This window comes from Jaculus jaculus, chromosome 10, assembly GCF_020740685.1.
Source record: "Jaculus jaculus isolate mJacJac1 chromosome 10, mJacJac1.mat.Y.cur, whole genome shotgun sequence".
NCBI lineage: Eukaryota > Metazoa > Chordata > Mammalia > Rodentia > Dipodidae > Jaculus > Jaculus jaculus.
The window spans coordinates 34,604,571-34,629,204 of record NC_059111.1 but is presented as its reverse complement, the minus strand read 5'-3'; the positions used below and the strand labels follow the sequence as shown (position 1 = coordinate 34,629,204).

Below are 24,634 nucleotides of genomic sequence, written 5' to 3'. Positions count from 1 at the left end.
AAAAGCTGCCCCAAGACAGCAGGTTATATAATGGACCAGGGACAAACTAAAGGGAACGTTTCTTTCTCCATGTGAATACCACTAAAAGCAGGAGGTCAGAGAATAGAATGGTGGCAAATCTCAAAAAGGAAATTCAGTAATCGTTCTTGGAGGATCCAAGGAGTGGGAAGTACTGTTAAAAAGAAAAGCATGGCTGGAATGATGGCTTGTGGTTAAGGTGCTTGCCTGGGAGCCAGATTCAATTCCCCAGTACACACGTTAGCCAGCTGCACAAGGTGGTACATGTGTCTGGAGTTTGTTTGCAGTGGCTAGAGGCCTGGTGAGCCCATTCTCTCTCTCCTCCCTCTCTCCCTCTTTCTCAAATAAATTACAAAAAGAAAAGGAAAGGAAAGGAAAGGAGAGGAAAAGGAAAAGGAAAAGGAAAAGGAAAAGGAAAAGGAAAAGGAAAAGGAAAGGAAAGGAAAGGAAAGAAAAGAAAACTTAGTAACTGTGCTGCTTCTCTGCCTTGCTGAGTCATGGGCTGAGTGAGACACAGAAGTCATTTTCAATGACTTTTCACTTCTCCCAGAATGCTCGGACAAAATCAAAGAAACTTATGTGGAAGTGTAGGTGTCTTATACTGGTGTAGGCAGGGACAAAGGTTTTGCAAAATAATTGACCACTTAACATGTTATATGAAAGAGAGACCTGCAGATTATTTTGGTGCCTGCAAATGGAAAATAGGGCAGGGATTAGAGAAAGAAGAAGACTTTAACTGTTGGGCACTTTCTAGTGAGGCAAAAAGATACTACTCAGTGCCCACAGGTGAACTCAGTGAAAACATGGACTTATCACCTCTTATTCCTCCTTGTATCTTATTAAAAGAGATTAGATGTTATTAGCAAAACTAATCCTCAGGGAAACTTCAGAAGTACTTGGCTCTAGTCAGCCTGAGACTGATCAAAAGCAAATCTTTTGATAAAAATTGATGGAAAAAAGTTGCATTAAGATGAAATCCAAGGTAAATGGACCCTTTTCCAGTAGATACACATACTCATAAGGGGTGTCTCCTCCCTACCCCTCCACAAACCCTGTGTATAAACAGTAAATAGAGAGGTCTCTTTGGTGGTAGCTACATTTGGAGGTTTGCTCATCAGGCAAGAAGAAGCACTCCTACAAAGTTCAGAGGACATGAGGACACCACACCTCATGGTGCTACAGAGCATGTGCAGGGAGCCAGGAGCCAGACAGGTGCAGTACTATAACAGAACTTCTGGGATCAGTGCTGTGAGATCTGCACTTGGGCTTAATGCACATCCATCCAGGCAATCTGGCTGAAACAGAAAAAGCTCCTCAGAACCCGCATTTATAGTGAGCACGAACATCAAAGCCAGGGCAGTCTTTGGGGGGGGGGGATGGTCTTCCCAAAGGAAACTGGACTTGACAATCTCTGCAGCAACAGAAATGACAGATCCATAGTGTATACATTCCTTCTACTGGGCCTCTCTAGGTCAGAATTACAGGTCACTTCCAGTGACCCTTGGAAACGGTCCATTGTCAGAAGCTTGAATCCATAGTTTTACTGGAGTTGGACCTTTGGGCCTCTTTTAATCCATTCATTTAATCCTCTATTAATCCATTCATCTATTAGGTCCTGTCTCATTAAAATCAGTGTGTGCCTGTCAAGTACCTGAGCATCTGAAGGGCTTGCAGAGTACTGACAATATCCTTGTGATTTGCAGCCATCAACTGGCTCATTTATTTGCTAGAAATCAGTTTACCTTGGAAATTATGCAGGTAATGGAGAAGCACTTCTTTCCAGTAACTGATAGCTAATGAGCACCAGATAAGGGAGTGGACATTGTGATCAGCCAACTTTTTCTTCAAACCTTGGAAAGTAAGTAACTGAAATCAATGAGCAACTTGCCACAGCCCTTATAGCACATACTGAGGCACAGAAAGGATACAGGATACATTATAGATGAGGAAGGAATTCTCCTTAGCAAAATGTTCAGTCAGATGACAGTCAGCATTGTCCACTTCTGTCTTAATGTAGAACAAGAATGCTCAGGTACTTGACAGGCACACACTGATTTTAATGAGACAGGACCTAATAGATGAATGGAGAGCCATACTCCATCGAATATCTTATGGCACAGAAAAAACTTGGCCAAAAGTCATAGGTTTGGGCAGTAGAGCTTGGTTTTCTTGCCGTCTACTTCAAACAAAGAGAATGAGTCCTTGTGATGTATGTCATCACCAGGTGTGTGTTTCCACACACACTGGACCATGTGCTGGTGGAGTATTGTTTGGTTTGTGTGCGTGCATGCGTGCATGTGTGTGTGTGTGTGTGTGTGTGTGTGTATTTTAAGCAGAAGGAATACATGTAGGGTGTCCCAGTTGTGCCGCCTATGCTTCAGGATAGGGAGAAAGGTACTGAATTTCTAGCTCACAATGGCCAAAAGCAGCTAGCTGTTTGAATCATGTTGCTCCCTCAGTGATTTGGTCTTGCAGCCTTAATTTCTCCAAATCCTCAGAAGAGCTTGTGTTCTTCAGAAAGAAGCCAAGTCATGCTTACTTGTTAGTTCTCCAAGAGGGGTTTCTGAGTGTTGTATGGTGGTCACTGCAAGGACCCTTTCTCTGGAAGGAAATTGAATATATCATGTGTATGGTGTGTGCTCATATGTGTGCATGTGCCATTATGTGTATGGGGCACACACTTATGTGCATGTTTGCACACAGCTCACCTCTTTTTGAGACAGCTAATCTCATTGTTCTATAGCTCACCAGTTAGGCTGTACTGGCTGGCCAGCAAACCACAAGCATCTATCTGTCTCTGTCTCGACAGCATAGGGATTATAGGCATGTGCCAGCACACCTGGCTTTTTTACATGGGTGTTGGCTATAAAACTTAGGTCCTCATGTTTTCAAGAAAACACTTTAGCCACAAAGATATCTCTCCAGTCTCCTAAATCCTTAATTCTTTGGAAAAGTAATTTTGGTATATAGTATGAGAAAAATTTAATTTTATGAATTGAGTACAAAACAACTTATTAATTTACATTTTTCACAATTATGTGACTCTTTTCTCTTTGCATGTCTAAAAGATGTTACAAACATAACTGTACTTGTTTCCCCATGGAAAAGGCCAAGACTTTTACAGATAGTAATTACATTAATTTTAACTCCCATTCTTTGTTCTGTCTTCCTCACAAAGCAGCTCATAGCAGAAAGATGTTTTCCAGCCCTTTAAATAGACTTGGGAGTTTGAATTTACAATTTGTATTCTTGTCAATTTGATTGGACTAAGAAATACCTACATTAGTAAAGCCCACATAAGTTGTGTGTTTGAGTGTGTCTTCAGAGATGATTAGAACATGAGGGCTATGCCAGAATGAGTGGATTAATCACTCACTGATGGATTCATAATATAACATTATTCAGAGCTAGTGACATGTAGTAGGTGAGGCCTTATTGGAAGACATGATTCCTACAGGCTGTATCTTTGCCCTGGTTTCCTTCTGTATTCTTTGATTCCTGGCCCACCATGAAGTAAACTGCTCCAGAGTGCTATCCTCTCTCTATAATACACTGATACCTCTGAAACTATGAAGCTAAATAAATCTTCCCTCCCTTCAGTTGTTTCTGTGAGGTATTCAGTAGTACTGATATGAAAAAATGTCTGATACAAATTCATGAGTCTGATTCTCCTGCTCTTCTCTTAAATCTTGTGTTCTTTATGAGAGGATGCTTAGCTTCCACAAGCTTATGCAAGGCCACCTGTCTAATGCCACTCTTACGAGGGAAAGTTCTAATTAATGAGTCTGATTCTCCTGCTCTTCTCTTAAATCTTGTGTTCTTTATGAGAGGATGCTTAGCTTCCACAAGCCTATGCAAGGCCACCTGTCTAATGCCACTCTTACCAGGGAAAGTTCTAATTAATTATTTGGTCAATAATTTTGCCCAATACCAGCAATGATCACTTTTCCTTTGTCCCCATGTACACTTACTTATATCCCAACTCCTAATGAGGCAAACACAGCAGTAGTATTTGTCAGAGAGAAACTATGCTGATGCCCAAGGATAATGTAGGTGAAAAAAAAAAAATCAGAGAAGAGAGGGGTTTAAAAACAAGAAAGGGAACAGTGGATGTGTACTAAATAAAAAGAAAGAAGAAAACCTTATGAAGAAGCCAGGAATGTATTACACTTGGAGATAAGGATGAGCCTTGAGAAATAAGTATTTGAGAAGTTGGTGAGACAGGATCAATAGTGTAAGGGTATACCATCCCTCAAGTGTTTCTGTAAACTAAAATAGTCAACCCAAGGCTCACAGCTAGACTTATATTACTGTTCTGGATGTTGAGATACGCAGCCACATTATTGAACACATATGGCTCAATGCCATAACCGATGATAATAAAAGGAGGTGATAGAATAGATCAGTGTTTGTGTGATCTCATGAAATACATATGTGAAAAGTAATAACTGTCCTCAGTGGACATTTGAAGAAATGGAAGGAGAAAGCTTCAATTTTTATGTTTTGCTATTTAAGTATGATCATTTCAATAACAAGGAAAAGTATACTCTCATATGCATTTATCTAGATTTTATTATTGTGTTTTCATTTTTTTACAATTTTACTTTGAAGGACTCATACCTAGACTCTATTCATATACAACCATATGGCTCTAACAACAAAATTTGTTTTTCTATCAAAATGTTCTTCTCAGAAACTAAATTCAAACTTAGTCTATGTTTTTCTCAAATCCTCTCCTGATCCTCTGTCACCTGAGCACTGGGATTATAGGTATGAGCCACCACACGTAGCTTAAAAACATACATCAATTTAATTAAAATAAACAAAAAGAAAGCAACTTCTAAAATTATACTGATTCTTTTTATTTTATGAAAAATATCAGTTTTATGACAAATTAATTTACTTTGGGATTTTTGTTTACTTGTGTGTATGTGTGTGCATGTAATGTGGTACGTGTGTATATAATGTGGTGTATGTGTGTGTGTATGGTTTTTGCAAGTGTTTGAGCTCTTGCAGCGCCCAGTGTGTTCACCTGCAGTGGGAGGCACTTACCTGTGTTAGCTGGAGCAGAATGCAAGGTGCCCCACTCCATCACTCTCATCTAAGACAGGGATTCTCACTGATACTTGAACTTACTATTTTGGGGAAGGCTGAGTTATTGCCTGGTCTCTGCTCACTTTTGTGAGGCTGGGGATACAGATGTGGGTGTAGCCAAGCCCAGCTGTTTACATGGGTTCTGGAGATTTGAGCTTGGCTAGTTTCTTGTGAACAAAGCACACTTAACAACTAAGCCATCTCTCTACTCTCTAGTTTTAGTGTTTTATGTTGTGTCTCAATATTTTTGTTGTTGAAGCCAGAGAGCTAGTATCAAAAATTATAGCCAAACAAAATCAGGTGTGTGCTATACTCCTTACAGGTCATAGAAGCACATATTCAACCACAATGAAAAAAAAGAAAAGAAAAGATTTCATTGAACACCAGTTTCTTCAAGCAGGCAGCACTTCTCTCCTCCCCACCGGCACGACTGACAAGGCTGTCCTCTGTGCCACAGATAGAAGTATGGGATCCTTATGTCCCCAACTCTCCTGCATTCAGTAGTAAATGCAATTAAACCTATAAAGAGAAATTACTTGGCTCAAGATTTCAGAGAAGAAAAATAATCACTGTGGGTTAATGTCTCTTTTCCCATAGGATACAGATAAATGGATTTCTCAGAATGTTTTCAGCAATCTTCACTCCCCAACTATTCACTGGGATTGATTAGACTGTGCTCCAGGAAATATTTGATACTCCAGACCCCAAGGTCAAGCATCTGGAACTTACTGAAGAAAGAAATGATAAATAAAAGGAATTTCCAACTGATACACTCATGTCAGAGACATTAATGAGGCTACAATAAAATTGTCCTCAAACTTGAAAAAAAGAACGTAATTTGTAGAATAAGTTTCCTTTACTTATGGTTAAAAAGAAATAGAGGATCAAAGATAAAAAGAAATTTTCCCTCTGACCTCTCTGAAAGGCAGAAAGGTAGGAATAGACAAAGTAGAAAAGTTAAGCTATGTGTTGGAATAAAATGTCCCTCTAGCCTCATGTATTTGTGATTAAGCCATATAATGGAGCCTTTGGGCGGTAAAGCCTTGCTGGAGGAGATGTGTCACTGGAAGTGGATTGAAGTTTGTTAGTCCAGCCCCACTGAGTGTCTACAGTTCATTCTTGTTGGTCCCTCATTGACCATAAGTTGTGATAGCAGCTGTCTGCTTCAGCTCTGTTTTCCCCACCATGACAAAACTTCCTTCTAAAACTGTAAATGCAAATAAACCCTTTCCCTCCATAAACTGCTTCTGGTCAGATTTTTTTTTTTCCTTGCAATAAGAAGGTAACTTCTATAGCAGGGAAAGAAGATAAGCAAAGATGTACTTTCAGCTGAATTACAGCCTCAGCCTGATAATGACTATAAAAGATTTTGTAGTTTCCCATGTTGATTGAAGTAGGCTGGGAAGCTGGGAAGCCCTCCACGATAACAAGATAAAGGCTCCACCTCTTCAGTAAAAAGATGTGGGTGGGGAACCAACCATGTTTATAAAAACCCAATGGCAATGCTGTTTATTGTTCACAGTGTAGTATATACTTATTCTTACTAAAATTCACTTGGACCCATGTCTTGTCACAAAAGAAAGTTCATGCATAGACTACAAATCCTACCTAATGACTTATTTCATTGAATTTTCCAGAAATAAGAAATTCTTTCCAATAAGTGACAAGATGATTTATGACATCTTTTGATATTCCAAAGGACTAGCTGCCATCAGAGCTCTATTTAATAAAGTTTTCAACTGCTTTGCTGACCTTCTCTGTGGTATTGTCTGCTCTCCTCTCCATGTCCTAGAGTGAATTCATCTCTTCTTTTTGCCCCCTTTCAGGTCATCAGTCACTTTTATTAGTGAACTTTTCACCTGGCACTTTACCTATTTCAGAATCTTCGAATTACAGAGTTGTGAAGTCACATTGCCTTGTTTTTCATGTGTCATGCCTTTCTATGTTGCATCTGTAAGTTAGATTTCTCTTCCAGTTCTGTTTGGAGTTCATATTTTGAGCACCCTAATTTTGAGGGTTTACTATCCAATACCACTCAGAGAAGAGAGGACAAACTGCTATAAGAGAGACAACAACAAACTACTCAAAATATAATTATACAGTTAAAATAAGTCATTCACTTATATATTACCAATAATCACAAAACAGAAAAGGGCAAAACATGCTATGAAGTTAAAAAAATATTTAAGGTAAATGTGGAAATAGTGAATAAAAGAGAGGAATGAAGAAGGCAGGGAACAGGAAAAGCAGGAGATACAAAAAGAAGAGGAATAGATGTCAGTGACCAAATGAAAGCAACAGTCAGCTCTGGAGTGTGACGCTGATGGGACATGGTTCAGCAGGGCTACAGTACCCGAGACATTCTTTGGCAGGGCCATGAAGTTTCTCAGGACCTCCTGGAGTTCCTGTTGTCTGACAGTTTGTACTATTGCTATCTTTTCCTTGAAATTTTTGGAATTACTATAAGTTTATTACTACTTGTTTTTGCTTTCATTTCCCCCTACTCAGTAGTAGTAGGGGAATCCAATTCAGATGTGTTTATACAGTCACCAATGATTAAATGGAAATGTCTGAGGCTGTAATGTTTAAACAGGTAAACAGATTATGGACCCTTAAACTATGACTAGTTTGAATGAACAAAATTTCTCCACACCACAAATGTATATTTCACCTAGTGAGACATGTTCCTTGCAATGCTATGTCTCATGCCTTACCAATTGTTCTCAAGAAACATTACTTATGATTACAGGAATTAATGGACACATTTCCTAAACCTACAGATGACTTACTAGAAAAGAGGCCTGAAATGCTAGGGAGCAAAAGCAAATATCTTTCAAGTAATCTGTTTGGGCCCATGCAAGGAAATAAAACAAAATATGTAACTTTCAGAATTAACAATAGAGTAAAGTTGGGCTCCTAAAGGAAAGACATCAATGCAAAACATTAGTTGGATAAATCAATCTTTACCATATACAGGGGCATAACACCTTATTACTACAAGAGCTACCTGCCAGGACTCTTGGCTAGTTTCCATGAGCCTGTGTAAGATACTAACCAGCTTTCAATCTTTGACTCTCTTGTATAAGATGTTCTCAGAGGGCTGGAGAGATGGCTTAGCGGTTAAGCGCTTGCCTGTGAAGCCTAAGGACCCCGGTTAGAGGCTTGGTTCCCCAGGTCCCACGTTAGCCAGATGCACAAGGGGGCGCACGCGTCTGGAGTTCGTTTGCAGAGGCTGGAAGCCCTGGCGATCCCATTCTCTCTCTCTCCCTCTATCTGTCTTTCTCTCTGTGTCTGTCACTCTCAAATAAATAAATAACATAATTTTTATAAAAATTTAAAGAGAAATTATTAAAAAAAAAGATATTCTCAGAATGTCTATGGCATAAGAAGTTCATGAGTTAAGCAGAAGCAGGGGAAACCAAGAATATTGTGCAAGATTTCTTAGAAAATAGAAGCTACATGAATAAGTTGCTATGTCTTGCTTGCAAAGAAAATAATGATAATGTATTGTAAAATATAAATAAAGAAGCAGAGTTTTGCTCTGCATCCATCCACTGTGCTTCACCTGAACTGCTGGTCCACATCATTTCCTCATAATGCCGACTCCACACACCCTCTTCGAGTTCTACAACCCTGCTGAAGCTGGACCTCAGCAAATAGAGAAGAATAGTATAAAGGATGTCTTTGGTCCTTTTAAAAAATTTATTAAAGTGTTTAATATATGAAAATACAGCTAGAGGTGGTGGCACACACCTTTAATCCCAGCACATGAACATCTGAGGTAGAGGAATCACCATGAGTTCAATACCAGCCTGGGCCATACGTGAGTTGTACGTCAACCTGGGTTAGAGTGAGACTGACTCAACAGTGCTAAGAAGAAATGACAGAGGAGCGCTCAGCACTGCAATATCTCTATCACACCTTCCAAGGCTCAGGGTACATTGAGGAAGAAGTGGCAAAAAGAATTGAAGAGCCAAAGGAAAGGTAGGACTGCTTACAATGTGCTCCTCCAGACATAGAATGGCCTGGATATCCATGACCTCACAGTGCCTGACACTACCTACACAGACCGTCACAATAGGAGGAAAATACGATGACATCAAAATAAAAGACAGATTGATTGAGAGGGGGAAGGGATATAATGGAGTTTCAAAGGGGAAAGTAGGGGGAGGGGAGAGCATTACCATGGGATATTGTTTACAATCATGGAAGTTGTTAATTATAAAAATAAAAATAAAAGAGAACAATAAAAGTAAACTATCCTAGTATATGAACATACAGTTATTTGACAGTGTCCCATTCTCATTATCTTCTTTTGGCTCCTTTCCCATGCCCTCCTCCATGCTTCATGTTAAAATGCTTGATGGGAGAGAGAGAAGTCAACAGTGGAGATAAACAACAGGGGACACTACAAGCCTTAAGTTTGGCCAGCCAGGCCACATGAGCAATAGTAGCATGGGGAAAACAACTGCTTTCTAACTGGACTGGAGACCTTCTCCACAGCAGGGAGCACATGCCTGATACTCAAAACCTATGATGGGAGTAAACATAAGTCCTAAGGGTGTAATGCCTGCTGGTGTCTGGTTAAATGCATACATTATGCTCATCTAACTGCCCAGTAAGCACTTTTCTTAATGTTCATACCCATATATTAATACTACTCTCACTTTTGGTTAGAGAAGCTTCTCTTTTCAGATGGTGGTGACCTCTGAGATGACTCAAAAGGTAACATAGTGTTAAAAAGTGACAGAGAAGTGCTCAGCATTGAAACATCTCTATCACTCCTGCCAAGGCTCAGGGTCCATTGCATCAGAAGTGGTGGAAACCATGTAAGAGCCAAAGGAAGGGTAGTATTCCTTACAATGTATTCTTCCACACACAAAATGGCCTGGATATCCATGATCTCACAGTGCCTGACACTACCTCCACAAGACAATTATAATAGGAGGAAAAGATGATGACATCAAAATAAAAAAGGAGCCAGACTGAGTGGGGGAAGGGATATGATGGAGAGTGGAGTTGTGAAGGGAAAAGTGAGAGAGAGAGAGAGAGGGAATTATCATAGTTTATTGTCTATAATTATGGAAGTTGTCAAAAATAAAAAAATTAAAAGTATAGTTCATAAAGAACCTTATGGCCAGACCCTGAAACTTTATTCACTCTTTAAGAACATTTAAAATATATTACTGTACTACATTGGAATAAAAGTCATGAGTCTGGTATAGTGGTACACACCTGTAATTCATATCCTCAAGAGACTGGGGCAGGAAGATCAAGAGTTTGAAGGCCAGCCTGCGCTATAAGAGAGATCCCATATCCCACCCCCACCAAAAAAAAAGTGAAGGTCAATGGTTTAGTCTTTCACTGGGATTTTGGTAGGATTTTTCCATTGGCAAGTCTACATTGTTCTGGATTACTATAGGAGGAAAAACTCCACAGCATAAGCTCCATAAATACATCCACAAACAGTATCATAAAATGCAATTCCATTGTAAATGACTGCCTACTTACATGTGCTTACATAGTCTAATTTAGGTTATTCTACTAATTTTGAATATGTAATTACTTTCTATTTTATCTAACAGTGACATAGAAGTTCAAAAATAGATTGTATATATACATATGTATCATATATATAATTTCATAATATAAATTTGGAAAAGAAATATAAGAGGTGTGATTCAAACACAGGAAATGAGTATGGATATGTGCATAACTCTCTCATCTGTTGGCTTTGTTAAGTAACTTGGTGATAAAGAAAGGTTAGTAATGATAAACCCACATGGCAAAACCAATAATAAATGGGTTGAAGTAATCACTACATCTTATGATCATGAAGGTGAGGCATGAAGGTATTTATTGTTTTACTAATTTAGTGAATCAGTAAGTGGCAGAGTTAAGCTACTGTGTCATGTAACTGAAGATGAATTCATGTTGAAAAACCCTATCTGCAGATTTTTGAAAATCTATAGAAATACATGTGTCTAGCACTGTACATCAAGTATTTAGTATTACAGGACATATTTTTAAATAGGTTAACTGAATGAAAGAAAGGCTGCAGTATGCCTTGAATCAAATGACCACTTCAGCCAGAGATTCTGATTTCTGAACAAATGTAACTTAGTTTATAGGGGGAAAAATAGTGGGTGCTATGTCGTGAAAATGATTTCTATGACATTTTAAGCTAAGGGTTGAAGAAATTTCCTAAGGTTTACTGAAAGAATAAGATAGCATGGACCAGTGGAAGACACCCAGTACCTGGGAGGAAAATGGAATGACCTAACAACTTTCTACTTATAACCATATTTAAGGCTTTGCTTTTGGGTTGGGAGTGTAGCTCAGTGATAGAACACTCACCTAAGATGAATGAGGCCCCAGGTTTGATCCCCAGCACTGAAAGAAAAAGCACAATTTTTACATTTCATCTTCAGTTAAAAAAGTAAAAACTAAGGCTGGAGAGATGGCTCAGCAGTTAAGGTGCTTGTCTGAAAAGCCTAATGATCTGGGTTCAATTTCCCAGTACCCACATAAAGCCAGATAGATGCATGGTGGCACATGAATCTGGTTGGAGGCTCTGATGTGCCCAATCTCTCTATCTCTCTCTCTCTATTTTCCTCCTTATTTTTTAATGTTCAGAAAGATTTTACTACAGTTTAAAGCTTTAGGAGGATGAAGACAAAGGGGGCTTAAGCCTAGAACATAATAGAAGGAAGAAAGGTGGAGCTCTTTCCCAGGGATAGAAGAGGGGGTTGGAGAAGCCCACCTCAAGACTCATATCTGGGTTGTTTGTTTGTTTGTTTGTTTGTTTGTTTGTTTGTTTGTTTTGGAGAGTGGTTACTTGAGGAAGACCAGGTAAGCAGGTTACTATTGACAAAGACCATATTTTATAGCTTTGCTAGTAATTTTAGTAAGGATCAGAGATTCTGTCTCTAGGAAGGGTATAAGCTTACTCTAGAGATCTTTCTTGGAGGGTATTACATCCAGATTTCTCTAACTTAGTGACATTTCCTGGTAGGGAAAAAAAAAACATTATTTTTGAGGTTCTGTTACCCTGGCTACCTAGTCAATTTATGTCTCTTATCATCCATAAAATGAACAACAATAAAAACCCCTCAAAATTATTTTTTGGTAAGTCATCTGACTGCAAATCTTAACCAGACATGATATGTGAGTTTCAATCTAGAGTGCCAAGGTCTGTTTGTTCTTTTGTTTGTTTGGTTTTTGAGACAGTGACTCACCTGTAACCCAGGCTAGTCTGGAACTCAGGGCAGACCTCCTTCCTCAGCCTCCCCATTGCTGGGGTTACAAGTAAGTCACCATGCCTGGCTACTGTACTTGATTTACCCTTATGAAAGGATATGTCCACAAAAATATCTTAAATTGGAGTTACAATATGATATAGTGACTAAGTCACTCAAACCTATTCATTGTTCTCCAAACCAATGGGTTGTGAGGGTAGAAGACATACCCACTTCCATCAAGGGCAGTGAGCCATTATTGTTGGCAGGGCCTTCAGCACTAAGTATAATTGAATATTCTTTTTTATTATTAGTTATGGACATACTGTAAACAGCACATGTTGGTACCATCCTTTTCCTCATCCTTGACCCCCCTCCAAAGGGTCCGTCCTCATTGGGGATGCAGGTCATCCACATGGGGATTGTGGATCATGCATTGTGGAGGCAGCCATCAGTTATGGGGAAAAGGCAATGTCTCTGCAAAATGTCCCAACTTGTGGCTCTAACAATCTTTCTGCACCCTCTTCTGTGAAATTTCCTGAGCCATATTGGCTGCATTTTTAAGTCTAAAAATTTAATTAAAAAGTAAAAGCCATCTGGACTCCTTTAAGAAGTAGCTCTCCTATCAACCAATATATGCATGTACATACATATATATATAATTAGATAATAAGGTTTTATTAATTTCTTGACTTAGATTTTAAACTACATGTCAAGTTGCAAAAGAAAAAAAAAGATAGAGGTGCATGTATGAGTGATGCCCATTGACTCACACAAATTGAGATTTTCTCTTTGTAATTTTGTCTACAGACTGTTATTTTCACATTTTTGTGAACAGATACATTATAACAATAGCAGCATCCAAAACACACAAAAATGCTAGTAAGTTGTAGTCTACCACAAAACCATAATGGATGTTATCAGCAAAACATTAAATGGAAGCCAGGCATGGTGGTGCAAGCCTTTTTAATCCCAGCACTCGGGGAGACAGAGGTAGGAGTTTGAGACGACCCTGAGACTACATAGTGAATTCCACATCAGCCTGGGCTAGAATGAGACCCTATCTCGAAAAATGAAAAAAAAAAAAAAAGGACTGCCAGTAAAGTTGGTGGTTTAGGAACCACACCAAAGCAGATTAGGGGAGAAAAAGCAAAAGAATACCCAGCAAAATACACACTTTTACTAAAAAAGTGAGGTGTATAAGAAATTAAAAAGGCAGCAGAGAAGTAGGAGAGATCCGGGGCATCCAGAGCCCACACAGGCAGGCCTAAGCAGCCCCAGCAGCAGTGGCTTCAGCTCCAGCAGTGGCTGTGCCAGCAGCGGCAGTGGAAGTGGCGGCTCTGGCTCCAGCTCTGGCATTAGCAGTGCCAGCTCTGGTAGCAGCAGCAGTGGATCTGGCAGTGGTGGATCCAGCAGTAGCAGCAGCAGCAGCTCCAGCTCAAGATTCAGCAGCAGCAGCACCGGTGGCTCCAGCAGCAGAAGCGGTGAATCCAGCAGTGGCAGCTCCAGCAGAAGCAGTGGCAGCCAGAGATCCAGAAGCAGAGTTGCCAGGTCTGTGGGGCCACAGCTGCCACACTCAGCTTGTCCCCCAGGAAGAGCCAGTACCCAGCTCCAGAAAACAGAACAGCAGTCCAGCAATCCAGCCAACCTACTCAAACCACAGAGCACCAAAGAGGGATGCATAACTGAGACTAAAATCATCCAAAAAGGTAACTGGGATTGCACCAGAAAAGGGTCTCACTTGGTCACAAGCTGACTTGGAACCCTCAACAGACCAGAAATCTTAACCTCTTTGTTGATAGAGGATCTGGTTATTATAATACCTACTCTTGCATAAATATTCGGTGCTGTTTTTCATTGAATGTGCACATTGTTTAGTTATAATTTACAATCTATCTGTATTTGGTTCCACTCAGCCTACTTGAATATTCCCATAGCAGACAAACTCAACCTGTAGGAACACCCTTGTAGATACTCTGAGAGTCTTAAGAGCCACACCTAACACATTAAGCTCCTACCTTGAAGATATATAACATCAGATCAATTCATACAGTTAAGAATACCCAGCTAGCTAGAAAATCCAAGCATTAACTTAATCCAAGATGCAAAAATATATACATTATAACACAAGAAACACTAAAAAGAAAGACAATATAAATCCATCAAAATGTATTAATGCATCAGAAATGACCTCCAGGGAGAAGGAGTTCAAGGAAATGCCTGAGAAATATTTCAAAAGAATGATTGTAAATATGTTCAAAGAAGTCAAAGAAGAAATCAAAGGGTGGGAGAGATGGCTTAGTCGTTAAGCGCTTGCCTGTGAAGCCTAAGGACCCCAGTTTGAGGCTTGGTTCCCCAGGTCCTACGTTAGCCAGATGCACAAGGGGGCGCATGCATCTGGAGTTCGTTTGCAGAGGCTGGAAGCCCTGGCACGCCCATTCTCTCTCTCTCCCTCTATCTGTCTTTCTCTCTGTGTCTGTCACTCTCAAATAAATAAATAAATAAATAAATAAATAAATAAATAAATAAAATTTTAAAAATTTTTTAAAAAAAAGAAGAAATCAAAGGAATCAAATAGGAATTCAAAGGAATCAAAGAAGACCCAGGACACCAATTTAATGAAATAAAGAAGGCAATACAAGACATAAATAAGGAAATAGAAGTAATAAAGAAAAACCAGTCAGAATTATTAGCAATGTAGAACACAGTTAATGAAATAAAAAAAAATAAAAAAAAAAAAACTCTGTAGAAAATCAAAACAGTAGAATGGATAAAGGAGAGGACAGAATATCTAAGCTAGAAGACCAGGTGGCAAATCTAATACAGTCCAACAAAGAAAAAGACAAACTAATAGAAAAGTATGAATGAGAATTTCAAGATATTCGGGACACTATGAAACAATCAAACATAAGAATTCAGGGCATAGCAGTGGCTAGAGGCCCTGGCGCGCCCATTCTCTCTCTCTCTGTCTCTCTGCCCCTTTCTCTCTCTCTGTCTGTCACACTCAAATAAATAAACCAAAAATTAAAAAAAAAAAAAAGACTTTCAATGGTACCATAAAATTCTACTTCCTAAAAGACACACCAAATGGCTGAACCTTCACTAGACCCTTGCAGGAAACACCTGAACCACAAGACACTGGAGAGGGTAGGATCAAAACTGATCTAAATCTCCTACATCTTCCCTCCCTCCCTCTCCCCCTCTCCCCTCTATCTCTCTCCTCTCTAACTCTTGTATATTAATTATCTTTTTCCTCAATTTCTTAGTGGACACTGACCTGTAACCCCCACTCCCAGCTTGGGCCTACCATCCACAATGAGCTTTTGATCAGAGAAACCTACAAGGTTTCCCACAACAATGACAGAGTACTTGATGACCCACCAAAGGCCAGTGGTAAGACCCTATTGCTGAAAACTCCATACGCAGCTGACGCGTAAAATGGAATGACATGGCTAGAAGCCAGGAGAGAGTCAGTCCCCAGACAGTCAGCATGTCTAGTGCCAGAAGGCACTACATAGGCGACTGGGGGAAATGACCAAGATCTGTCCAAGCAACACATTGTTTAACCTAATTAGCAACAAATAACCTACCATACTGTCTATCAAAAAAGTAAGTGTTATCTCAATTTTCTGGGTGCTAACTTACTCTCCGTTGGAGAATCTGCTTCTCTTTTCCAGATAGATGCAGATCCTAAGAAGAGAGCTGCCCTAACATACCTCAAAAGGGGCCCAACTGAAACTAAGGACAACTGGCAAAATAAGCAAGGGTGATGTTTTCCTGTGAACCGGATACCAGCACAAAGGGGAAGGAGATCAATGCAGAGAAAAATCAACTCCTACCAAATCAGAGAGCCAGAGCCTCAGAGACCCCCAACACCTCAGCACTGAAGCAAACCAAAAATGAGCCCAACATGGCTCAGGGAAATTTTGCGGAAGAGGGGGCAGAAAGAATGTCAGAGTCACATGTTGGGTCATGATTTGCAGAGACATTTATCATACCAATAACTGGGGGCTAACTCCACAATGCACGACCCATTTTCATTAACTAGGAGGGTCTAATGGGAGGGGGTAGATCACAGATGAGCCTAAATAATGGTACCAAACTGCCTGTATTTACTGAAAAGAAAACTAATAAATTAAATTAAAAAAAAAAAAAGAATTCAGGGCATAGTAGAAGAAGAATTTCACTCCAGAGGCATAGTAGGCTTCTTCAACAAAATCATAGAAGAAAACTTCCCCCTAATTAGGAAAGAGGTGCCAATGCAGATACAGGAAGCCTTTAGAACCCCAGCCAGACAAAACATAGAAAGAACCTCTCCTCACCATATTATAATCAAACTACCAATACACACAATACAAAGAAAAAATATTGAAAGCAGTTAGAGAGAAAAATCAAGTTACTTAAAAAGGCAAGCCCATCAGGAATACAGCAGATTACTCAACACAAACTTTATAAGCCAGAAGGGCTTGGAGTGATGTATTCCAAGTTCTGAAAGACAATAACTGTCAACCAAGGTTACTTTATCCTGCAAAGCTATGCATTCAAATAGATGGAGAAATAAGGACATTCCAAAACAAAAGCAGGCTAAAGGAGTATTTGAAGACAAAACCGGTTCTACAGAAAATATTTGAAAGAATCCTCCAAGTTAAAGAGAAGGAAAAGCACACATATAAGGAACCTGGAAAAGCAAACAATACACAAATACTAGTTAACACAACAGAGCAAAGTTAGAACCGGAATTACAAAGAAAAAAATGGCAAACATAATTACACACCTTTCAATAATATCTCTTAATATCAAGGGCCTCAATACCACAACCAAAAGACATAGGCTTGCAGTCTGTGTTAAAAAGCAGGATCTTCCAATTTGTTGTCTCCAAGAAACTCACCTTACTACAAAGGATGGACATTATCTTAGGGTGAAAGGTTGGAAAATGGTATTTCAAGCAGATGAGCCTAGAAAACAAGTGGGCCTAGAAAACAAGGTAGACTTCAGTCCAACATTAGTCAAGTAAGATAAGGAAGGTCACTTTATATTGATTAAGGGCACACTCCAACAGGAGGACATTACAATCCTAAACATATATGCACCTAAATGGGCTATGGAACTAAATATAGAGTTCTCAAAAGAAGAAATACAAATGGCATATCTAAAAAAATGTTCTACATCCCTAGTTATCAGGGAAATGCAGATTAAAACAAGTTGACATTCCATCTCACTCCTATCACATTGGCTACCATCATGAAAACAAATGACCATAAATGCTGGTGAGGATGTGGAAGAAGAGGAACCCTTCTACACTGTTGGTGGGAATGCAATATGGTCCAGCCATTATTGAAATCAGTATCGAGGTTCCTAAAACAGCTAGAGATTGATCTACCATATGACTCAGCTATAGCACTCCTAGGTATATGTCCCTAGGACTCATATCATTTCCTTAGAAGTATGTGCTCAATCATGTTTACTGCCACTCAATTCACAATAGCTGGGAAAGGGAACTAGCATAGATGTCTCTCAGCTGGTGAATGGATAATGAAGATATGGCACATTTATACAATGGAGTTCTACTCAGCGGTAAAGAAAAATGAAGTTATGAAATTTGCCAGAAAATGGATGGATCTGGAAAGTATTATACTAAGTGAGGTAACCCAGGCCCATAAAGCCAAGCATCACATGTTCTCTCTCATAAATGGATCCTAGCTACAGATGACTGGGCTTCTGTGTGAGAAGGAAAAAATTCAGTAACAGAGGCCAGTAATCTCAAAAAGAGATAGAAAGGGAAGAGAAAGTAAGGGAGGGGGGCACTTAATAGGATGGTATTCTATATATGTAAGTAGAAGAATAGATTAATGGGGGTGAAAAGGCACAAAACGAGGTCTGGGGAAGAGATTGAATAAAGGGAAGGTGGAGGGACAGCTAATCAAAATCTAAGAGGATATCAATAAAACATATTTAATCCTGCTTTTTTGTGCAATGGAACACTCAGGAGCTGTAAATTGTTGCTAGAAAATTTTCAGTGCCAGGGATGGGATATCTTCCAGTGAGTTGTTGGCCAGAGAGATCCCTCATGCCCCCAAAACATCATAGGCCATTGCCTAGGCCCTTGGTTTCCCACCAGGAAGAGATGGTAAGACCCTATTGCTGAAGACTCCATATATTTGGGCTTCAAGGCCACTGAGCAATCTTGCTGGAAGTGAACTGATAACCTCCTCCATGTAGACCAGCTTACAGAAAGCTGGAAGAAGCCATTCTGCATGCAGTTCAATGGGAGAGAAATCACCATTGAAGATACTCATCAGTGGACACTGCAAGCCTTATAATTGGCCAGCCAGGCCTAATGAGCCTACGGGCGCAATAGTGGCACATCTGTTATGGGGGAAAACAACTGCCCTCTAATTTGACTGGAGGCCCGCTCTATGGGAAGGGAATACATCCCTGATACTGAAAACTTAAAACAGGGGTAGTCATAAGCCCTAGGATTGTAACATCTGCTGTTGTCTGGCCAAATGTATATACTATGCCCAGTAAGCTCTTCTGTTAAAGTTCACACTCTTATATTAATGCTACTCTCACTTTTGGTTGAGAATCTTCTCTTTTCAGATGGCAGTGACCTTGGGACGACTCAGAAGGTATCATGGTAATGGAAAGAAATGACCGCAGTGCTCAGGACTGCAATATCTGTATCACACCTTCCAAGCCTTGGGGTCTAATGTGGAAGAGGTGGCAGAAAGAATGTAAGAACCAAAGGAAGGGCAGGACTCCATACAACATGCTCCCTCCAGACACAAAATGGCCTGGATATCCATGGCCTCACAGTGCCTGATGCTACCTGCATAAGACCATATAAGATGAGGAAAAGATCAAGACATAAAACATTAATGATAGACTGATTGAGATGGGGAGGGGGTATGATTGAAAGTGGAGTTTCAAAGGGGTAAGTGGGGGGAGGGAGGGTATCACCATGGGGTATTTTTTATAATCATGGAAGTTGTTAATAAAAAGAAAAGAAAAAAGAAGAAAAAGTATTAGATGGATGTGGGAGGTAGAATCAAAAAGACAAAATTCCCATAAAAATACAAAGTACAACCATAAAATATCTTCATTTTTTTTTTTCTATCACACTTGTTAAACTTTTCCTGGAAAGCCACACATGTAGCCTAAACAAAACAGAATTACTGAACTGGACAGACAGCAATAACTCAAGAAAGTTATTAACTTCAGTAACCAGCCATCAGTCTAAATAATCTTTTAAACATCTTAAAGCCTTCCTATTCATTCCTTGGTATAGCATTCTAGCCACCCTGCCCATTCTAACAAAATCCCAAACAGAAATGTTTGCATCATTGAATCTGTTACAATTGTCCATTTTTGAAAAAGAAAAGTGTACAAAAAAACAAAGCATTTAACAAAACTATGAGAGATGTGGGAAAGTAATCTTTATAGCAAAGTTTGAACATGGTTTTTTTGCATATCCTTCATATCTTCCCCATGAAGAAGAACACCTATGGGAATATATTAGATGAAAAATTGCTTGTTTCTTTGGCTGTATGTTTGTTTTGAGACAGAGTCTCATGTATCCAAGGCTGGCATCAAATTTACTATGGAGCTGTCTCCATGGTACTGGCATTACAGGAGTGTGCCACTACCTCTGGTTAGTATAGTCAGGACTTCATGCATGCTAGGCAAGCACTGTACCAAATGAGCTACATTCATAGCCCTGTTTTTCTTAATATGCATCTCTCCCTCTTTCTCGCTCCCCCCCCTCTTTCTGTGTGTGTGTGTGTGTGTGTGTGTGTGTGTGTGTGTGTGTTAATTTATTTTTCTTTGGTAAATCAAGTTCAGTGAGACTATTTTCTCATGAAGATAAGCAGCAAGCCCAAGAAAGAAAAAGGTAGATGGATCCTTTCCCCTTCACTCCATCCGCCCTCACAAACTACAGTATAAACATTCTTTGTTGCTCTAGAAAAAGTTTTCATAAGTATCTAAGTGTCTAGAATATATATTTTATATGTTTTGAAGTTTTACTAATGTCAGGACAATATGAAACTTGAGAAATTTTAATTTATTCCTACCCTCTAAAGAAGCAAGGATGCTTGAGAGATGGGGTGAGAGGATTAAGCTGTGTTTGCAAGGCCTATCCCAATTGATTGCCAATTCTGAAAGTCCTGGGACATAATAAAACACAAGGTAAGGATGGAATACTTCAAAACCAAACATTATCTCATCAATTATTCAGCAATAACCTCAGTATCTTATTATACTTGAAGGTCATTGTTATTTTTATCATTATTTTACTGCATATTGCAGTGAATATATTAAAGATGCATCTGGCTGAATATGTGCAGAGTCCACAGAATATCCTGGAAGTTAGATTTTTAAAATGAATCTCCAGGACAAGCTAATTTGTTTAAACACTGGCTCTAAATTATTAGAAAGAAAAAGTGCCATCACAATCTCCTAAGTCTTTAATTCAAGATAAATGTGAATGTGATGAAGAAGAAAATCAATGATGACACTTGAAAGGAGATGACACTTAAAAGGATTGTATGGTAGGTATGGTATTGTATGTGCTATTGAATTCTCTCTTAGCTTCACACCTCATGGAAACTTAGTGCACATATGACTTTGGCCACACTTTCCTTCTCTGAACAAATGAGATGATGAAGACAACATACCTCATAAGGTTGTTATAAAGGTGAAGATAATGGTGATCCTTGACTCTTCTTATCCCTGGACTCCACTTCCAATCCACCATGAAGTCCCATCTGTTCCTGTAGACATATATCTTGATCTTTTCCACTTCCACCAGTTTTTTCTGTGCCATCATTAATGTTACCACTGCTTTACAGATGTGGAAAATGACCTCCCATTCATGTCCATCTCCAACCCCACAATCCATTATCCATAGAGATAAAGAGATCTTTAAAAACATCTAATCAAACCACATCCTTTTCTTGTCAATACTCTACCGTGAGCTCCTGTTGCTTTTTCACAGACAATCAGTTTTGGTATGTGTAGTATGGCCAATAATATACAGTATTACTCACTTTCTTCCTCCAACAACTTCATCTACTACAAGTCTATCCTTTTACTCACCCACCATGCTATACTGTATTCCTGAAACAAAAAAGTCCCCCAGCCTGCATATGACTTTTCCTTTTATTCTGCAAGGAATCAAAGTACATCCTCTTATAAATTCTTATACATACTATCTACTGAAAATGGCTATCCCATATTATTGTACTAATATGAATTAGCTTAATCTTTGGCGATCTTATTTTTGTTATTTTGTCTATATCATTTCCTCAATCAAAATACAATTTCTACATGGGTCAATATATTTTTCATTCCCATTTTTCAGTGCTTGGTACATAGTAAATGCATTAACAAATAAGTTTTCAATAAAGAAAATGCTTACCAGTATTTGGGACATGTATAAATTCTTAGTGATTGTTTCGTATTATAACAATGCTTTTAAATTTTCTAATACCCAGTAAATGAATAAACAAAAATTCATGTTTTGAAAGGGTTGCTTTTGGTATTGAAAAATATACACTAATTCAATGAATAAACACTGTAATAGTAGAAGTATTAGAATTAATTTTATCATGCAACAATATTTTTAAGGTCCTGGATCTAATAAAATTCAGTAGGGAATTTTACTTGGGGTGTTTTCTGATGAACAAGAGAAATATTCAAATAGTGGATAGTGGATAAAATTTGCTGCTTCCTAATTTTTGTCTATCTAATCACCTTGGTAAGGCCTTCATGGTTCCACATAATACTACATTTACAAAATTGCACACATACACTCACACTCATACAAGCTAACGTGATGATAGAATGTGTTCAAATTTTTCTTGAGTTGAATTAAGTTAACAAAAGTAGAATTGAGATACTGCTACATGGAAAAGAAGATAGAATATTTATTACTGGACTGTAGAGATGGCTCAGTAAAGTGCACTTCTCATGCAAGCCAAAGAGCATAAGGGTCCCAAAGACGCTCAAGTTTATAGTCTCCAGATCCCACATGCAAAGCATCTGTTCCCCCAGTCCCAGAAGGGAGGAGAGACCAGAGAGCCTTTGAAACACCTCAAGCTCCAGAATCAGTAAAAAGAGACTGACTCAAAACAAGACCAGGAGCTGGAGAGATGGCTTAGCAGTTAAGACATTTGCCTGCAACGCTAAAGGACCCTGATTAGATTCACCAGGACCCATGTAAGCCAGATGCACAAGAGGTCACATGCCTCTGGAGTTCGTTTGCAATGGCTGGAAGCCCTGGTGTGCCCATTCTCTCTCTCCCTCCCTCTGCCTCTTTCTCTATCTCGTTCTCTCTCAAACAAATAAATATAAATAACAAGTTTATTTTAAAAAGACCAGGCAGAAGGGCCACAGAGCCAGACATTTATATGGGGCACTGCAAGGGCCCATACATACACCACATACATGCACACATGCAAATTCACACACACATAGAAGCAATATAAAATGCATTACCCAGAACCACCTACCTATACAACAGCTTCCAGATGTGGATGTCTGTGGGCCACATGTGCTCCATGGTAACTGGACGCATTCACAGATGCCAATGCCATGTCACAACATTAAAAGGTTAAATACTTTTGTTAGACCATTGTGCTTCCAACTAATAAATGATGAAAACCAGCCAAAACTTAAGTTTGTCTATAAAATTACAATTAGTTGTGTCTAATTCCATAGAAATAATTAGCTAGAGAAATTCCACAGTTGTATCCAACAACTGTCCTTTCTCCAGTCTATGAAATTTCTGAGAAATGCATGCTTTTCTATAGTATGAAGTAGAAGGAATACTCTTAGAAGAAAGAGAAAGATGAAAATGACTGAGGGGTGACAACATGACTAGCCTTGATTAGGGCAAAGTGCAAGGATTATTACTGAGACAGAGTCAAGTAGCTTTGTTAGGGTTAGGGTGACCCCTAAAAGTAAAGAAGAAGGTCTCCAATCTATACTTGCTAGAGATGAAAGGATGATCTGACTTATCTCTTGCCTAGTTCCCTGACCTGTTTGCCCATACCTACTTCTGACAGAACTTACTTCAGACCCCAGAACTTGGCATTATGGCTAGCATCTTCCTGAGACATCCTCTAGCCCAGACCATTCAGCTGTCTCTCTGGCTCACCTGAGCCAGAAGGTAGGGCCGACCACCATAAGGTTAGGTTATAAATCTGTTTATGAGGAGAGATGGCAAGCTCTCTCTGGGTTGCCTGACCACTCATGAACCTCCAAGTTCTGGTGAGTTTCCCCTCATCTCAGCCAGGCTGAGACAGGGGAAAACAACCCTGACCCTTACTCCAACATGGGCTCTTTACTGCCTCTGCCTTTCACATGATAGCAGCTCTTTGTACTCGCTTTTCTGTCCTCTGTATGATTTTTTAAGGCCCACCACGTTAGTAGACTCATTTCCTTCCCTTAGTTCTGTTCTTCCCTAAATAAATATGTTAATTTAGTAATTATCCTTAGTTTGGTTTGCCCAGTTCTTTGGTTAAATAAAAACACAAACCCAGTGTTTGGGGTTCAAGGACTTTCCTGGACCCCTAACAGTCCGTTTCATTTCCACACTCAAAAAGAGGAAAATAATGAAGACAAAGACTGGCTGACAAAAGTAGAATTAAGAGTATATATAGGTAATGTTGAGGTTAAAAACTTTCAGCAACAGAAAACAAGAGCCAACAGAAAAGATATACAGGCTAAAGAAAAGTTGATTGAGAAGTCCTCCACTTATGAGAAAATATACAAACTTTCTACTTATCATTTATTTTGTGTAGTATAAATCAATATGCTTTAGAATTAAACATTTGAATTTTTAAGAAGTTTATAAGCCTTGTTTGAAAACCACATCTCAAGGGAAATCAGGGCAGGATAAATGAAAATATAGAGATTTAAAGGTGAACAGATACATTTTACAGAAAGCAAACCTTCAATACATACAAAGTTTATTTAATAAAATATTTTATATGTAGAAATATATAATATATATGATGTATAAAACTAAGTAATTTATGACAACTCTGAAGCTTCCAGTCTCCATTGATTGAAACTTTTCTTCATAAGATTTCAAAATATATTACTAACTGATAAAAATCCATTTGTATACCTTCTCAGGCAACAATGGACATATAATATCTACTTAGTAGAAAAAAAATTAAGATTCTTGTGACTTCTACAACTTAAAATTAAGACTTAAACTAAGCAAAAAGCTATAGCTTCAAGACAGAAGACCTATTATATCAGGTCTTTTTGCTCTT

At 38.9% G+C, this 24,634-nt stretch overlaps 1 pseudogene; it reads right to left on the bottom strand.

Annotated features, from left to right (window-relative positions):
- Positions 1-1,503: 1,503 nt before the first annotated feature.
- Positions 1,504-24,634, bottom strand: part of LOC101593806 — a 43,405-nt pseudogene continuing 20,274 nt past the window's right edge.